Source organism: Lepidochelys olivacea (assembly GCF_965140295.1).
Source record: "Lepidochelys olivacea isolate rLepOli2 genome assembly, chromosome: 1".
Lineage (NCBI taxonomy): Eukaryota > Metazoa > Chordata > Testudines > Cheloniidae > Lepidochelys > Lepidochelys olivacea.
Window position 1 is genome coordinate 3,029,727 of NC_140411.1, and position 17,809 is coordinate 3,047,535.

A 17,809-nucleotide genomic window follows, 5' to 3' on the forward strand; every position below is an offset into this window, starting at 1 on the left:
ATGTTTTCTGCTGGTGCTCTGGATCTCAGAAAAAGCTCTTTGTGGAGCTGGCTGGTAACATGGTGCTGGGCCCTCTTCCCCGAGTCACTTCTTAGACGGTCAAAAATATATTAAATCCTTTCCTGCTCTTACTGTGCTGTGTCAATGTGATAAACAGGGGAATTGCTCTGTGTTCAACTCCTTAACCCATCGGGATGCCATCTTTCTCATTTCTGTTAAATGGACCCCTGAAGCTCTGCCCTCCGCCCAATTCCTTCCTCCAATGCCCAGTCCATGCTCCACATGTCACCTCAAGCCTCCAACCATTTCTGTGCTTTACCCCAAAAGGCCCCGCCCCTCTTGTTCACTCCTCTCCGTCTCTTCCACCCTCACTCACCGAATCACCTCCCTCTCCCACCATTTCAGCAGGGCTCCATAGGATCCGGGGGTGGGACTGGAGCTGCTGCAGCCTTAGAAAGAGCCTGCAGTGAGTACAGTGAGGACACAGTGTCTGGCCGACATGCCACTTAGGAGCAGAGAGGGAAGCCAGGGTGAGATTATGCATCATACAGGTTGTGGGCCCTACAGCTCATATACAAAATTCTGAGGGTATAGACCATTGTATGACTTATTTCTTTAGCTTCTGGCTCCCTTTTGTTCCTCCTGCAATGGGGATGGGCTGGGAGCTGTTTTCCCTGAGCCAGGCCTTGCGGACAGGGCAAGGGATCAGCTTTGAAGCTAGGTGGACAGCTTTGAAGCAACAGCGGAGAGAGGCAGAAGGATCAGCCCCTGTTTTATCTGGGAAGCTGGGATGCTGGACAGAGGCTGGGGTGGCTGCAGTAGCTCACATGGAGGGAAATAAACCACATACCTGCCATTAGCTGGGTATTTACAAAAATACACGGCACCTTATCTGTAAAGGTTATGATCTACTGAATATATTCATCCCAGTTGTATGCATGCATCATTTTTCTATTTGAAGTTATGAATCCTGGCCATGTACTTGTTTAATTTTAAGTAGTCTCAGTGAAGCAGTTGGTTAGCTTCCTGAGAAAAGACTATTCTCAGTAAGTGCCCAATGAAGAAACACATAAGCTCACTATGAAGTGGGAAACGCCAATCCACATCTGAGCTTTCCCAGGAATGTGGCCTGGCTAGTAAGGAACTGAGTCAGGCATGGACATGTGATGTGTCCATGTGACTCCAAAGCTCGATCTTGGAGATGATTTCTGGATATGAGAGAGGAAGGGGTTTCCACACACAAGAGAAAGTCTATTTAAGCCCCTGGGAGACCCCTCTATTTGGTGTTCAGCTTGCTGACGAGGTAGGCTCTCCACCCCAAAGGATAACTGAAAGAAACTGGAACAAATGACAGTAACCATGGGGGTGTGAGTGATTGCTGGACCCAGACTAGAAGGAGGCTAGTCTGTAAAATAATCTTATTGGAACATCTCTGAGGTTTAGATTTAATCTGTAATCACTTTCTTACTGTATTAGGTTTACACTTGCGTGTGTTTTTTTTATTTTACTTGGTAATTCACTTTGTTCTGTCTGTTATTACTTGACCACTTACATCCTATGTTTGGATTTAATAAAGAAAGTTTTATTTATTAATTAACCCAGAGTATCTCTTAATATCTGGCAGGGGCAGAAGAGCTGAGCATATCCTTCTATCATTGTTATAGACGGCGAACAATTTATGAGTTTGCCCTGTATAAGCTTAAAACAGAGTAAAACAGATTTATTTGGGGTTTGGACCCTATTGGGAGCTGGGCATCTGAATGTTGGAGACAGGAACACTTTTTAAGCTGTTTTCAGTTTAGCCTGAATCTTTTGTGTGACGTTGTTCAGGCCTGGGTTTGTAGCAGGCAAGCTGGCTAGAACAAGGCCTGGTTCTGAAGTCCCAAGCTGGCAGGGGAAACAGGCTCAGAGCACATCAGTTGGCAGTTCCCAAGGGTTTCTGTGATCCAACCCATCACACTTGGGTATCTGTGTGTGTATGTGTGCATGGGTGTATGTGTGTGTGTCTGCACATGGGCCCATGTGAGTGTTTGCATGTGTGTCCATATGTGTGAACCCCCAGAATATCCCATAGTTCTGCAATTTAATGCCCTTACGTGGAGTCTGGGAGACCCAGATTCAAATCCCAGCTCCACTGAAGATTTATTTGTACAAAGGGGGAGGGATAGCTCAGTGGTTTGAGCTTTGGCCTGCTAAACCCAGGGTTGTGAGTTCAATCCTTGAGGGGGCCATTTAGGGATCTGGGGCAAAAACTGGAGATTGGTCTTTCTTTGAGCAGGGGGTTGGACTAGATGGCCTCCTGTGGTCCCTTCCAACCCTGATAATCTATGAGCTCCAGACTGAATGACCAACCTAGTATTGCCATTTGAGTAATGTTCAGGGCACTCCTGTGGTTGACCTGTGTTTTAGTCCCTGGTCCAAATCAGGTAGAGCAGAGATTTTGGATCTGAGTCTCCCAACTCTCTATCAGATCTGTCACTAGAAAATGTTGACCTGTCCTGGGCACCTCACTGCAGGAGAGGGCTCACAGATGACAGTCCCATGAGGAAATACGCACCTCTCTCCAGCTCATTAGCCAGGCCCCAACACACCCCAATTACTGGGAGTTAGGTGATAAAGGACCATGTACGGGCTTTGGAGAGCCGCGTGGCTAAAATGGAAGAGCTAAGGGAGACAGAGGGATACATAAATGAGACTTTCCAGGACAAAGCAGAATGGTCCCACCCCTAGTCTGACAGCTCTGTGCTTTTGAGGAGGATGAAAGTCTCAGGGGAAAACAGCTTCAAACTGGAGCAGCTGGAACCCTGTTTTCTGATAATGTCATGGTCTCCTGTCATACTGAGGATACCTCTCCAGGGGATGGAACCCCAGTTATTAGGAAGAGACAGGTAATAGTTAAGGGGGATTCAATCATTAGAAACACAGATAGTTGGGTTGTGATGACCGGGAGAACTGCATTGTGACTTGCCTGCCTTGTGTGAAGGTTGCGGATCTCCTGAGAGGTCCTGCAGGCCAAATTTAGGCTTCTAGGAAAGAGATTGAAGTGCAGGTCCTTCATGGTAGAATTCTCTGAAATACTTCCAGTTGCATGCACAGGGCCAGTGAGACAGGCAGAACTGCAAGGTATCAATGCGTGGCTGAGACGGTGGTGTAGAGAGGAAGGGTTAAGTTTGACTAGGAACTGCGGACACTTTGGGGAAAGGCAGAGCCTATATGGGAAGCCTGGGCTCCACCTAAACCAAAATGGAAGCAGACTGCTGGCACTTAAAATTAGCATAGCACATAGAGAATTTTTTAAACTAAGGGCTGAGGGAAAACCAACACGTACAGAGAAGCACATGGTTCAAACAGAGTTACCCCTTAGGGGAGGCTCTAGTAATGGAGATTCTCCTTGTAAGGAGGAGAGGATGGAAGATGATAAAATATGGGTAGGATCTGATGAGAAACAAATGAAAAAGAGTCCCATTCATTTACACCATGTAACGGCAGACAGCTAAAATTAACAAGTTTTTAAATTGCATATATACAAATGCTAGAAGTCCAAATAATAAAATGTGTGAACTTGAGCAGTGGTTCTAAAAGCTGGTCTGCCGCTTGTTTGGAGAAAGCCCCTGGTGTACCGAGCCGGTTTGTTTACCTGCCGCATTGGCAGGTTCGTTGGATCGCGGCTCCCACTGGCCGCGGTTCGCCGCTCCAGGCCAGTGAGGTGCTGGAAGGGCAGCCATCACGTCCCTTGGCCCACACTACTTCCCGCAGCCCCCATTGGTCTGGAGCGGCAAACCGCGGCCACTGGGAGCCGCGATCAACCAAACCTGCCAATGCGGCAGGTAAACACACCTGGTCCAGCCCATCGGGGCTTTCCCTGAACAAGTGGAGGACCGTCTTTCAGAACCACTGAACTAGAGTCCTTCATTTTAAATGAGGATATTTTTATAATAGGCATCATAGAATCTTGGTGGAATGAGGATAATCAATGGGACACAGTAATACCAGGGTACAAAATATCTCAGAAGGACAGAACAGGTCGTGCTGGTTGGGAAGTGACACTATATGTGAAAGAAAGTGCAGAATAAAATGAGGTAAAAATTTGAAATGAACCAAACTATACCATAGAGTCTTTATGGATAGTGGCCGCATGCTTGAATAGTAACAATATAGCGGTCGGGATAGTCTACTGACCACTTGACTAGGACCACTTGACCATGTGATGGGTTGGATCACAGAAACCCCCTTGGGGCAGCCAACTGATGTGCCAAGGCTACTTCTGCCCCTGCTTTCCCTGCCAGCCTGGGACTCCAGCAACCTGTCTTGTGGAGACAGACACACCAGTCTGTTCCAGCACAGACCCAGGGTCTGAACCACATGCCCCAAAGCTGCAGACTTAACTGAAAGCGAATTAAAAGATGTTCCTTTCTTTAACACGCAGATGCCCAACTCCCAAATGGGGTCCAAACCCCAAATAAATCTGGTGTATCCTGTATAAAGCTTATACAGTGTAAACTCATAAATTGTTTGCCCTCTATAAAACAGATAGAGAGATATACACAGCAGTTTGCCCCCCCGCCCCACACCCAGGTATTAATACATAGTTTAGGTTAATTAATAAGTAAAAAGTGGTGGTATTAAATGCAGCAAGTGGGATTTAAGTGGTTCCAAGTAGTAACAGACAGAACAAAGTGAATTACCAAGCAAAATAAAATAAAACACTCAAGTCTAAGTCTAGTACACTAATAAAACTGAATACAGATAAAATCTCACCCTCAGAGATGTTTCAATAAGTTTCTTTCACAGACCGGACACCTTCCTAGTCTGGGCACAATCCTTCCCCCTGGTACAGCCCTTGTTCCAGCACAGGTGGTAGTTAGGGGATTTCTCATGATGGCAGCCCCTTTGTTCTGTTCCAACCACTTATATATCTTTTACATAAGGTGAGAATTCTTTGTCTCTCTCTAGGTTCCCACCCTCCTTCTCAATGGTAAAGCACCATGTTAAATCATAGAATCATAGAATATCAGGGTTGGCAGGGACCTCAGGAGGTCATCTAGTCCAACCCCCTGCTCAAAGCAGGACCAATCCTCAATTAAATCATCCCAGCCAGGGCTTTGTCAAGCCTGACCTTAAAAACGTCTAAGGAAGGAGATTCTACCACCTCCCTAGGTAACGCATTCCAGTGTTTCACCACCCTCCTAGTGAAAAAGTTTTTTTCTAATATCCAGCTTAAACCTCCCCCACTGCAACTTGAGACCATTACTCCTTGTCCTGTCCTCTTCTACCACTGAGAATAGTCTAGAACTATCCTCTTTGGAACCACCTCTCAGATAGTTGAAAGCAGCTATCAAATTCCCCCTCATTCTTCTCTTCTGCAGGCTAAACAATCCCCGTTCCCTCAGCCTCTCCTCATAAGTCATGTGTTCCAGAACCTAATCATTTTTGTTGCCCTTCGCTGGACTGGCTCCAATTTGTCCACATTCTTCTTGTAGTGTGGGGCCCAAAACTGGACACAGGACTCCAGATGAGGCCTCACCAATGTCGAATAGAGGGGGACGATCACGTCCCTCGATCTGCTCGCTATGCCCCTACTTATACATCCCAAAATGCCATTGGCCTTCTTGGCAACAAGGGCACACTGCTGACTCATATCCAGCTTCTCGTCCACTGTCACCCCTAGGTCCTTTTCCACAGAACTGCTGCCTAGCCATTCGGTCCCTAGTCTGTAGCTGTGCATTGGGTTCTTCCGTCCTAAGTCCAGGACCCTGCACTTATCCTTATTGAACCTCATCAGATTTCTTTTGGCCCAATCCTCCAATTTGTCTAGGGCCCTCAATATCCTATCCCTACCTGCCACCATATCTACCACTCCTCCTAGTTTAGTATCATCCGCAAATTTGCTGAGAGTTCAATCCACACCATCCTCCAGATCATTTATGAAGATATTGAACAAAACCGGCCCCAGGACTGACCCTTGGGGTACTCCACTTGATACCGGCTGCCATCTAGACATGGAGTCATTAATCACTACCCGTTGAGCCCGACAATCTAGCCAGCTTTCTACCCACCTTATAGTGCATTCATCCAGCCCATACTTCCTTAACTTGCTGACAAGAATACTGTGGGAGACCGTGTCAAAAGCTTTGCTAAAGTCAAGAAACAATACATCCACTGCTTTCCCCTCATCCACAGAACCGGTAATCTCATCCTAGAAGGCGATTAGATTAATCAGGCATGACTTGTGCTTGGTGAATCCATGCTGACTGTTCCTGATCACTTTCCTCTCGTGTAAGTGCTTCAGAATTGATTCCTTGAGGACCTGCTCCATCATTTTTCCAGGGACTGAGGTGAGGCTGACTGGCCTGTAGTTCCCAGGATCCTCCTTCTTCCCTTTTTTAAAGATGGGCACTACATTAGCCTTTTTCCAGTCCTCTGGGACTTCCCCCGATCGCCATGTGTTTTCAAAGATAATGGCCAATGGCTCTGCAATCACAGCCGCTAACTCCTTTAGCACTCTCGGATGCAACGCATCCAGCCCCATGGACTTGTGCACGTCCAGCTTTTCTAAATAGTCCCTAACCAGTTCTTTCTCCACAGAAGGCTGGCCACCTACTCCCCATGCTGTGTTGCCCAGCGCAGCGGTCTGGGAGCTGACCTTGTTCATGAAGACAGAGGCAAAAAAAGCATTGAGTACATAAAGATTGATTTCAGTTCAGGTGACGATCACATGTCACTGTAAGACTTCATTACCCACTTGCCAGCAAACATGTATACAAGAAGACTTACAAGTAAAATGGAGCCATTTACAGACAATTGTCCTGGTTGACGGGAACCATCAAGATTCCAACCGCCATTAATTGCCCACACTTTGCAAAATTACAAGAAGCCCTCAGAGTTCCAGTTCATATTTCTAGTTTCAGGTACAAGAATGATACATTCATACAAATAGGATGGCCACACTCAGTAGATTATAAGCTTTGTAATGACAGGTTTTAGAGTAGCAGCCATGTTAGTCTGTATTCACAAAAAGAACAGGAGGACTTGTGGCACCTTAGAGATTAACCAATTTATTTGAGCATAAGCTTTTGTGAGCTACAGCTCACTTCATCGGATGCATTCCACTGCTCATGGAAGCTTATGCTCAAATAAATTTGTTAGTCTCTAAGGTGCCACAAGCTTTGTAATGACACCTTACAAGAGACCTTCTGAATGAAGCCTATTCCCGTTACATTATATGCACACTCATTAGCATATTTTTATAAAATCATGTAAAGTCCAACATCACAACCCAATGCTAGGGAGCTTAGGAAGGTTTGTCCTGGAGGGGAGCTCAGGGAAGGGTGATAGAATCATAGAAACCATTACAGAGGTGGGTGAGATTTCCCTTAACACTCAGCAGGAGGTAACACCAACTCATGGAGGGAGGAGGGAGTAGCACCTATCAGCAGGACAACTGTCTAGGCTGTTAGCTCTGAGGCAGTTATGGCTAAGCAGGGGATTAATCCCACCCTAGAGAGCATTGGGGTATGTGTCTTAGAGGGGGGGCCAGAGTAGGAAACTGGGGGGCGGAATAGTGGGAGAACAGGAATTATTTTCTCACTCATCACATAGGGGAGGATACCCAGGACAGAATGGCTGGTTAAGCATCTGTGCACTCAGGTACTCAATCCATGGCTCAGGTTTTGAGAGGAAACTGTGTAACTGACTTCCCAAGGGAGCAGTCATGCAACGGACCTCCTGGGGATAGAGAGGGGTGAAGGAGGGCACCTCAATCTAGGTCCTGATTATTCAGGAATTGGTTCCTGATGTGCTTGTGAAAACTAACTCTCTCTTTAAGACAGGGTGTGGATCCCACTGAAGAAATGGTTGTCTGTGGAAATGCTAATGACCCACCTGACACAGGGGAGAAGGAAATTCCCTGGGCTGGTAAGACACAGAAAGCATTTGTGAAAGAGCTTCTGGCACAAGAAACACCTCTTAGCCCAGAGAGCACAGATCCCAACCCTTTATGAATGGGGTTAGGAGTCCCACTGCATAGAGTGAGGATCACAAGAAAAGCCCAAAGGGGGAGGAGGATTTCTTTTTTGCATGGGTTTCTTTGCATGCATAACCCTGGGTTTGGGAAGCAGCTCCACAGAGGGCTAGCCAACACTCAAATTCACTTTACATCCTAACCCCATCATATCCCGGTATTCCATGACCCCAGAGATTACCTTAGACTGAGATTCCTACTGACAGGTTTAAAGATGCCCAGTTTTCAACTGAACACTTGGTTGAAAAGGGACCCTCTCCAGCCCTCCCAGCCCAGTGAAATGAGAGAGGGAGGGAAGGAGAGGAAGAGCGAGCGACTGAGGGAAGTCGGGTGGAGTGAAAGGGGTGGGACCTCGGATAAGGGGCGGGGCAAGGCTGTTTGTTTTTGTTAGTCAGAAATTAGACAACCCTTCTGAGAGGGACACTGAGGGGAAAGGAAAACCACTTACTAAACACATGTTAAGGTTCAGAGAGGAGTTGAAAGTCACAGTGTGTTTTGAAGAAACAAACTGTTGAAGCAGAAGGTGTAACAAAATAAAAAGTCTGAGAAAAGTGTAGCTCTGAACAAAGATTTTGTGCTATTGTTCAATCTCATGATACAAAGTTTGTTGCTAATGATAAACCTTATAACAAAGAGTTTGATACTGATGGTAACTCTTATAAAAAGGTATAATCTGTATGATTTTTGAGGAAAGCATTTGGACATGGTAGGAGTAGTAAACAAGAAACATTATGTGGATACTGCTTCTCAGCTAACACCTGTAAACAGGCTCAAAGTTTCTCACAGTAGGGAAACCATAATCAACATGGTCTGCTGTGTGGAAGGGGAAAGTGAAGCACCCCCACCTCATGGCATTAATGAATATCTGTATTGAGTTTTTCCCAGCTGGAAAAGCCCAATGTTTAGCAATGGTATACAGATACAAAGAGAGGTTCTCTAGCGACCCAGAGAAGGCACGTTTGCTGACTTTTAATATCAATAGGCTTGTCATAAATATAAAGGGAAGGGTAAACCCCTTTGAAATCCCTCCTGGCCAGGGGAAAGCTCCTCTCACCTGGAAAGGGTTAAGAAGCTAAAGGTAACCTCGCTGGCACCTGACCAAAATGACCAATGAGGAGACAAGATACTTTCAAAAGCTGGGAGGAGGGAGAGAAACAAAGGGTCTGTGTGTCTGTCTGTAGTCTGTCTTTGTCGGGGATAGACCAGGAATGGAGTCTTAGAACTTTTAGTAAGTAATCTAGCTAGGTATGTGTTAGATTATGATTTCTTTAAATGGCTGAGAAAAGAATGGTGCTGAATAGAATAACTATTTCTGTCTGTGTATCTTTTTGGTAACTTAAGGTTTTGCCTAGAGAGGTTCTCTATGTTTTTGAATCTAATTACCCTGTAAGATATCTACCATCCTGATTTTACAGGGGGGATTTCTTTATTTCTATTTACTTCTATTTTTCTTAAAAGTCTTCTTGTAAGAAAACTGAATGCTTTTTCATTGTTCTCAGATCCAAGGGTTTGGGTCTGTGGTCACCTATGCAAATTGGTGAGGCTTTTTATCCAACATTTCCCAGGAAAGGGGGGGTGCAAGTGTTGGGAGGATTGTTCATTGTTCTTAAGATCCAAGGGTCTGGGTCTGTAGTCACCGAGGCAAATTGGTGAGGCTTTTTACCAAACCTTGTCCAGGAAGTGGGGTGCAAGGTTTTGGGAAGTATTTTGGGGGGAAGGACGCATCCAAACAGCTCTTCCCCAGTAACCAGTATTTGTTTGGTGGTGGTAGCGGCCAATCCAAGGACGACGGGTGGAATATTTTGTACCTTGGGGAAGTTTTTGACCTAAGCTGGTAAAGATAAGCTTAGGAGATCTTTCATGCAGGTCCCCACATCTGTACCCTAGAGTTCAGAGTGGGGGAGGAACCTTGACAAGGCTGATATACAATGTGTTACGAGGTACACAGAACTTTGCAAGAACGCCTGTGGGTAACACTATAATGATTGTGACACTTGAATGTGTGAAATACAAAATAGCATATGCTCAGGAATATGGGCTTGTTCATTGTCCTCTGCTCATTGAGGGAGGGGCAGAGCGTGAGTCCATTTCCTTCTTTTCATGCGCTCAGTTACTGACAGAGAAAGCATGGTCATGATAAGGAAGTCAGGATCCTGGATACCATCTGTTGTTATCCGTGAGACCTTGGCCAAGTCACATCTTCCTTTGCCCCAGTTTACCTATCTCTATAATAGGGAGATGATCATAGTGACTTTCCTTTGCTCGGTATTTTGAAGATCCTTCAGTGAAAGGTGCTGCACTCTATGGCGATAGTTAATGACAAAAATTACTTATTGCTGATCACTTAGCGATAGCCCCATGTACCTGAAAGAAACTGCGAGTGTCTCCCCTTAGTGATCGTTCTCCAGATCTGTTTGTCTACTATCTACCCATATGTCCTGTGATTTACAGGCTATCAGACCCTCTGGAGACCTAGACATTATCCCTAGTTTTCTTACTAATGAACTAGAATTTTTAAATATACACAAATACACAGAGCATCCAATTCCTCTCTGACTGAGCACAGAGTCTAAGAGTTCTCATGTCCCTTTGGGAAGGTCTCTTAATTACTGTTTACTGCTAAAGATGGATAAAGAGCACAGAAGCAGAGATATGGAAAGAGAGAGATTAGCTTGAATCTCTCTGGTCTCGAGCCTGTTTGCATGCTTCTCCACTAGAGGCTGAGCAAACTCCCATGGGATTGCACAGAGCTTTGTTATAAACAGTGCGCATCCCCAATTCGGCTCTCATCTTGGGTTGCACCTGCAGATGCTGGGGTGAGAGAGGTGTAGGACACGGCTACCTGAGGGAAGACACTTCTGTCTCAGCATTCACAGGTACCCATCTCTTGCTGAGGAGCTCCCCTCTCAATAAACCCAGGGAAACGTGTGCATGGTGCAATAGACAGTAAGTTTGCGGTCCTTTCCCCTCTGCACACCATTGAATATCCCAGGTCCCTTGCCAGAGCTGATGAGTTTGCTCCACTCTCATGGGCCAAAATGTCCCTCACTGCTGTTTCCCCGCCCCCAAGGCTGCCTGATGGGCTCTATCCCGGAGGTGGCTGTATTTCGGTGGGCACAGAGTATCCTTCAGGATCACAGGCATTCGTAGACATACCCTACAAGGCCTAATTCTAAGGCCCTGGCCTGTATTTTGTTCAGTCCCCACTGAAGCCAAACTCCCCTTTGAGTAAGAGGAGAGGAAAGATCTCAGGAGCCAAGTGTATGTTAATGCACAGACACTGTCCCCTCCTCCCCTTGCATTTCAGGGATCTGGTAGTTAACAGGATGACTGTTACCTGACTTATATATGCTGGGAAGTATGGAGGTGCTCGGGCTCCTCACTGGAAAAATGTCCACAGGCCAAATACGTATTATTTAAACAATTTTCTTATCAATTTTATAGTTTAGATTTTGAATGTCATTCAATGTTCACTTGTCCGTGTTTTATGAGACATAGCAAATATAAATGCCTTATCTACTTTCTTTATGGATAGATTCATAGGGTTTAGGGCCAGAAGGGACCATTCAATTATTCAGTCTGACATCCTGTAGAACACAGGCCATTAAATTTCACCTAGTTACCCCTGTATTGCGCCCCATGACTTGTGTTTAACTGAGGCCTGGCCTGTGGTAGTATTTTTCATTGTTGAATCATAGAGCCAACGGGTTAGAAGATACCTCAAGGCTCAGCTGGTCTAAACCCCTGCCAGGATGTAAGTTGTGTTGTGTATAAACCTTTCGAGACAGATGGGCATCCAGCCTCCTTTGGAAAAGATCTAGCGAAACACCTTCCACAGCTTCCTGAGGCATCTGTTCCATTTTCCTCCTGTTAGGAATTTTTTCCTGAGATTTCATCTAAATCTGCTATACTGTAATTGAACCCATTGCCTCTTGTCCTCCTTTCAGTGGGAAAAGAGAGTAATTTTTCTCTATCCTTCTTTACGGCTTCCTGTCATGGGCCACACAGGTTTCTTCCCCCTTCTCCCTGTGCCCTGTGCTTGAGCTGGCAAAAGAAAGGGTCTCGGATGCCTCTTGCAGGTGCTTCAGCCATGTTCCTTTTTTTACAAAAAGAACAGGAGGACTTGTGGTACCTTAGCGACTAACAAATTTATTTGAGCATAATCTTTCATGAGCTACAGCTCACTTCATCGGATGCATAGAATGCAGAGTATAGTTATTAGAAATTTATACATACAGAGAACATGAAAAGGTGGAAGTACCCTTTCCAACTCTAATTGGCTTATTAATTAAGAGGTGTTTTTATCAGCAGAGGAAAAAAAAACTTCTGAAGTGATAATCATGATGGCCCATTTCGTAGAGTTGACAGTTTTTCTATTTACTTGCAGGTAATTAATGAAAATATTGAATAGCATCGGGCCTAGAAATGATCTATGCACAACCTCATTAGAAACATCACCTGTTCCCCCCCACCTCCGACAATGGCCCCTTGACAACAGCTTTCCGAGATCTGTCAGTTAGGCAGTTTTTAGTCCATTTTACATACACTCTACTGATGTTGTATAGTGTTCAGTTTTTATCTGAATGTTTTCCACTAGTAAATCAAATGTTTCAGAGAAATCAAACTTTATGTATCTGAGTGGTCCCTTTGATCAACCAAACCTGTGCTCTCATTAAGGGATAAATATGTTAATCAACTCTGTTGTTGATTGGCATTAACTAAATTCCTAGACTTCTTTTTAACTAATCCCAGACCAGCTATTTGATTGTTTCCTCATCTTGTCAAATCTTTTTTTCAAAACTTTCCATTTTCCTTTTTATGTTTAACACAGACCTGCCCTGTATTCATTTCTCTTTTTTTAACTCTGCTGCTGCCTGATTGTTTATTTCTGGTTCTGAATGAGATTTGTGGTGGATCGGTCAGTTCGTAACCCTGGCGTTCGTATCTGTAAGGTTCGACTGTAGATGCTCTTATACTCCCTCCTTGACTGCTAATGGACTGGAAAGTATTTTCTCACCTCATGTGATATGAGTACCTCATACTGTTTCTTTCCAAATTCAGAACGAATATATTTACTGAAGAAATCTACCTTTTTTGCAACATTACATGTTTTCTTTCTCCTCTAGGAATTGGCCTAAGCCTTTTTGAGTATTTCTTTGGTTTTTAATATACTGAACAACCTCCTTTGTGATCCTGAGACCTGCCACACATGGATTTTTCCCTCATGTCTTTAATGTCCATGATCAATTTTCACAACTTCAATTTTGTATTATTTGCTATTTATTTACCTTTTTTTTTCATGAGTTATATATTGCTCTTCTCCCTCCCGCCCTGCCCTACTTAAAAATGTTTTCGCTTTGACACTGAAACACGTGTTTGTCCAAAGCCGTCCACTTCTTTGACTATGGAATTGTGACTTTCTAGCTATCTAATAAATGCTTCTTATAGAATTTTAATTTTCACTTCCTAATTTTATGTCTAATTTTTTCCTCCCAATAAGTTTTTCTGACATTTTGCCTCAGCTTTGAGGAACTAGCTCTTGTGAAACACTAAGTGTCTACAGATATTACTGTTAGGGAATAGTTCTCTGTTTGACCATTTGAATGTAATCACCTTTATTTTTTTATTTTCCCCTCCTCTATCACACACCCCCGTCTTTGTCTCTCAATCCAGGAATATTTACTGCGACCATCACCCGAGACACTGGGAACATTCAGAAAGTCCAGTTGATGTACAATATATGCAGGAGACACCATTCTGACTCAGAGTTGGACACCTTCTCCCCTACTCCATGTCAGTTTCCAACACAACTCACTTCACCAACCCCTCCACCTTCATTCTGCTGGGCATTCCTGGCCTGGAGGCGGCCCACGCCTTGATCTCCATCCCTTTTTGCACCATGTATGCCATAGCTATCTTGGGAAACTTCACAATCCTGCTAATAGTGAAGAGGGAGACGAGCCTCCATGGGCCCATGTACTATTTCCTCTGCATGCTGGCTGTCACCGACCTGGTCTTGTCTACGTCCATCCTGCCCAAAATGCTGAGCATCTTCTGGTTGAATTCCAGGGAGATCAATTTCAGTGCCTGCCTCATCCAGCTGTACTTCATTCACTGCTTCTCAGTGACAGAGTCTGGGATCTTTGTGGCCATGGCTTTTGATCGCTACGTGGCCATCTGTCATCCCCTGAGACATTTCACCATCCTGAGAAACTCTGTGGTGGCAAAGATCGGCCTGGCTGTGGTGCTGCGTGGAGGCATGCTTGTACTGCCCTTTCTCCTCCTGGCGAGGCAGTGGCCATATTGCAGAACCAACATCATCCCTCACTCGTACTGTGAGCACATGGTCATGGTGAAATTGGCATGCGCAGACATCCGCATCAGCAGTTACTACGGACTCTTTGTGTTATTCTTTGTGACCAGTGTGGATGTGTTTTTTATCGCCATGTCCTATATCCAGATCCTCAGGGCCATCTTCAGCCTCCCCACAAAGGACGCTCGGATCAAGACTTTGGGGACCTGCAGCTCCCACCTCGGTGTCATTTTAGCCTTTTACATCCCGGTTCTCTTCTCCTTACTCACACACCGGTTTGGGCATAATGTGCCCCTTCATTTCCATATTCTCATGGCCAATGTGTACCTTCTGGTGCCCCCCATGCTGAACCCCATCATCTACGGGGTGAGGACCAAAGAGATTCAGGACAGGTTTCTCCATCTCTTTACTCATAAGGGGATTTAAATGTTTTCTGCTGGTGCTCTGGATCTCAGAAAAAGCTGTCTGTGGAGCTGGCTGGTAACATGGTGCTGGGCCCTATTCCCCGAGTCACTTCTTAGACGGTCAAAAAGATATTAAATCCTTTCCTGCTCTTACTGTGCTGTGTCAATGTGATAAACAGGGGAATTGCTCTGTGTTCAACTCCTTAACCCATCGGGATGCCATCTTTCTCATTTCTGTTAAATGGACCCCTGAAGCTCTGCCCTCCGCCCAATTCCTTCCTCCAATGCCCAGTCCATGCTCCACATGTCACCTCAAGCCTCCAACCATTTCTGTGCTTTACCCCAAAAGGCCCCGCCCCTCTTGTTCACTCCTCTCCGTCTCTTCCACCCTCACTCACCGAATCACCTCCCTCTCCCACTACCTCAGCAGGGCTCCATAGGATCCGGGGGTTGGACTGGAGCTGCTGCAGCCTTAGAAAGAGCCTGCAGTGAGTACAGTGAGGACACAGTGTCTGGCCGACACGCCACTTAGGAGCAGAGAGGGAAGCCAGGGTGAGATTATGCATCGTACAGCTTGTGGGCCCTACAGCTCATATACAAAATCCTGAGGGTATAGACCATTGTATGACTTATTTCTTTAGCTTCTGGCTCTCTTTTGTTCCTCCTGCAATGGGGATGGGCTGGGAGCTGTTTGCCCTGAGCCAGGCCTTGCGGACAGGGCAAGGGATCAGCTTTGAAGCTAGGTGGACAGCTTTGAAGCAACAGCGGAGAGAGGCAGAAGGATCAGCCCCTGTTTTATCTGGGAAGCTGGGATGCTGGACAGAGGCTGGGGTGGCTGCAGTAGCTCACATGGAGGGAAATAAACCACATGCCTGCCATTAGCTGGGTATTTACAAAAATACACGGCACCTTATCTGTAAAGGTTATGATCTACTGAACATATTCATCCCAGTTGTATGCATGCATCATTTTTCTATTTGAAGTTATGAATACTGGCCATGTACTTGTTTACTTTTAAGTAGTCTCAGTGAAGCAGTTGGTTAGCTTCCTGAGAAAAGACTATTCTCAGTAAGTGCCCAATGAAGAAACACATAAGCTCACGAAGAAGTGGGAAACGCCAATCCACATCTGAGCTTTCCCAGGAATGTGGCCTGGCTAGTAAGGAACTGAGTCAGGCATGGACATGTGATGTGTCCATGTGACTCCAAAGCTCGATCTTGGAGATGATTTCTGTACATGAGATAGGAAGGGGTTTCCACACACAAGAGAGAGTCTATTTAAGCCCCTGGGAGACCCCTCTATTTGGTGTTCAGCTTGCTGACGAGGTAGGCTTTCCACCCCAAAGGATAACTGAAAGAAACTGGAACAAGTGACAGTAACCATGGGGGTGTGAGTGATTGCTGGACCCAGACTAGAAGGAGGCTAGTCTGTAAAATAATCTTATTGGAACATCTCTGAGGTTTAGATTTAATCTGTAATCACTTTCTTACTGTATTAGGTTTACACTTGCGTGTGTTTTTTTTATTTTACTTGGTAATTCACTTTGTTCTGTCTGTTATTACTTGACCACTTAAATCCTATGTTTGGATTTAATAAAGAAAGTTTTATTTATTAATTAACCCAGAGTATCTCTTAATATCTGGCAGGGGCAGAAGAGTTGAGCATATCCTTCTATCATTGTTATAGACGGCGAACAATTTATGAGTTTGCCCTGTATAAGCTTAAAACAGAGTAAAACAGATTTATTTGGGGTTTGGACCCTATTGGGAGCTGGGCATCTGAATGTTGGAGACAGGAACACTTTTTAAGCTGTTTTCAGTTTAGCCTGAATCTTTTGTGTGACGTTGTTCAGGCCTGGGTTTGTAGCAGGCAAGCTGGCTAGAACAAGGCCTGGTTCTGAAGTCCCAAGCTGGCAGGGGAAACAGGCTCAGAGCACATCAGTTGGCAGTTCCCAAGGGTTTCTGTGATCCAACCCATCACACTTGGGTATCTGTGTGTGTATGTGTGCATGGGTGTATGTGTGTGTGTCTGCACATGGGCCCATGTGAGTGTTTGCATGTGTGTCCATATGTGTGAACCCCCAGAATATCCCATAGTTCTGCAATTTAATGCCCTTACGTGGAGTCTGGGAGACCCAGATTCAAATCCCAGCTCCACTGAAGATTTATTTGTACAAAGGGGGAGGGATAGCTCAGTGGTTTGAGCTTTGGCCTGCTAAACCCAGGGTTGTGAGTTCAATCCTTGAGGGGGCCATTTAGGGATCTGGGGCAAAAATTGGAGATTGGTCTTTCTTTGAGCAGGGGGTTGGACTAGATGGCCTCCTGCGGTCCCTTCCAACCCTGATATACTATGATAATCTATGAGCTCCAGACTGAATGACCAACCTAGTATTGCCATTTGAGTAATGTTCAGGGCACTCATGTGGTTGACCTGTGTTTTAGTCCCTGGTCCAAATCAGGTAGAGCAGAGATTTTGGATCTGAGTCTCCCAACTCTCTATCAGATCTGTCACTCGAAAATGTTGACCTGTCCTGGGCACCTCACTGCAGGAGAGGGCTCACAGATGACAGTCCCATGAGGAAATACGCACCTCTCTCCAGCTCATTAGCCAGGCCCCAACACACCCCAATTACTGGGAGTTAGGTGATAAAGGACCGTGTACGGGCTTTGGAGAGCCGCGTGGCTAAAATGGAAGAGCTAAGGGAGACAGAGGGATACATAAATGAGACTTTCCAGGACAAAGCAGAATGGTCCCACCCCTAGTCTGACAGCTCTGTGCTTTTGAGGAGGATGAAAGTCTCAGGGGAAAACAGCTTCAAACTGGAGCAGCTGGAACCCTGTTTTCTGATAATGTCATGGTCTCCTGTCATACTGAGGATACCTCTCCAGGGGATGGAACCCCAGTTATTAGGAAGAGACAGGTAATAGTTAAGGGGGATTCAATCATTAGAAACACAGATAGTTGGGTTGTGATGACCGGGAGAACTGCATTGTGACTTGCCTGCCTTGTGTGAAGATTGCGGATCTCCTGAGAGGTCCTGCAGGCCAAATTTAGGCTTCTAGGAAAGAGATT

General features: G+C 45.4%; 1 pseudogene across 1 annotated transcript; it reads left to right on the forward strand.

Moving 5' to 3' along the window:
* The first annotated feature begins 13,760 nt into the window (after positions 1-13,760).
* On the forward strand, positions 13,761-14,759 carry LOC311514577 (olfactory receptor 52R1-like; annotated as a pseudogene). Its single transcript has one exon. The product of its transcript is annotated as an olfactory receptor 52R1-like (transcript).
* Positions 14,760-17,809: the final 3,050 nt, after the last annotated feature.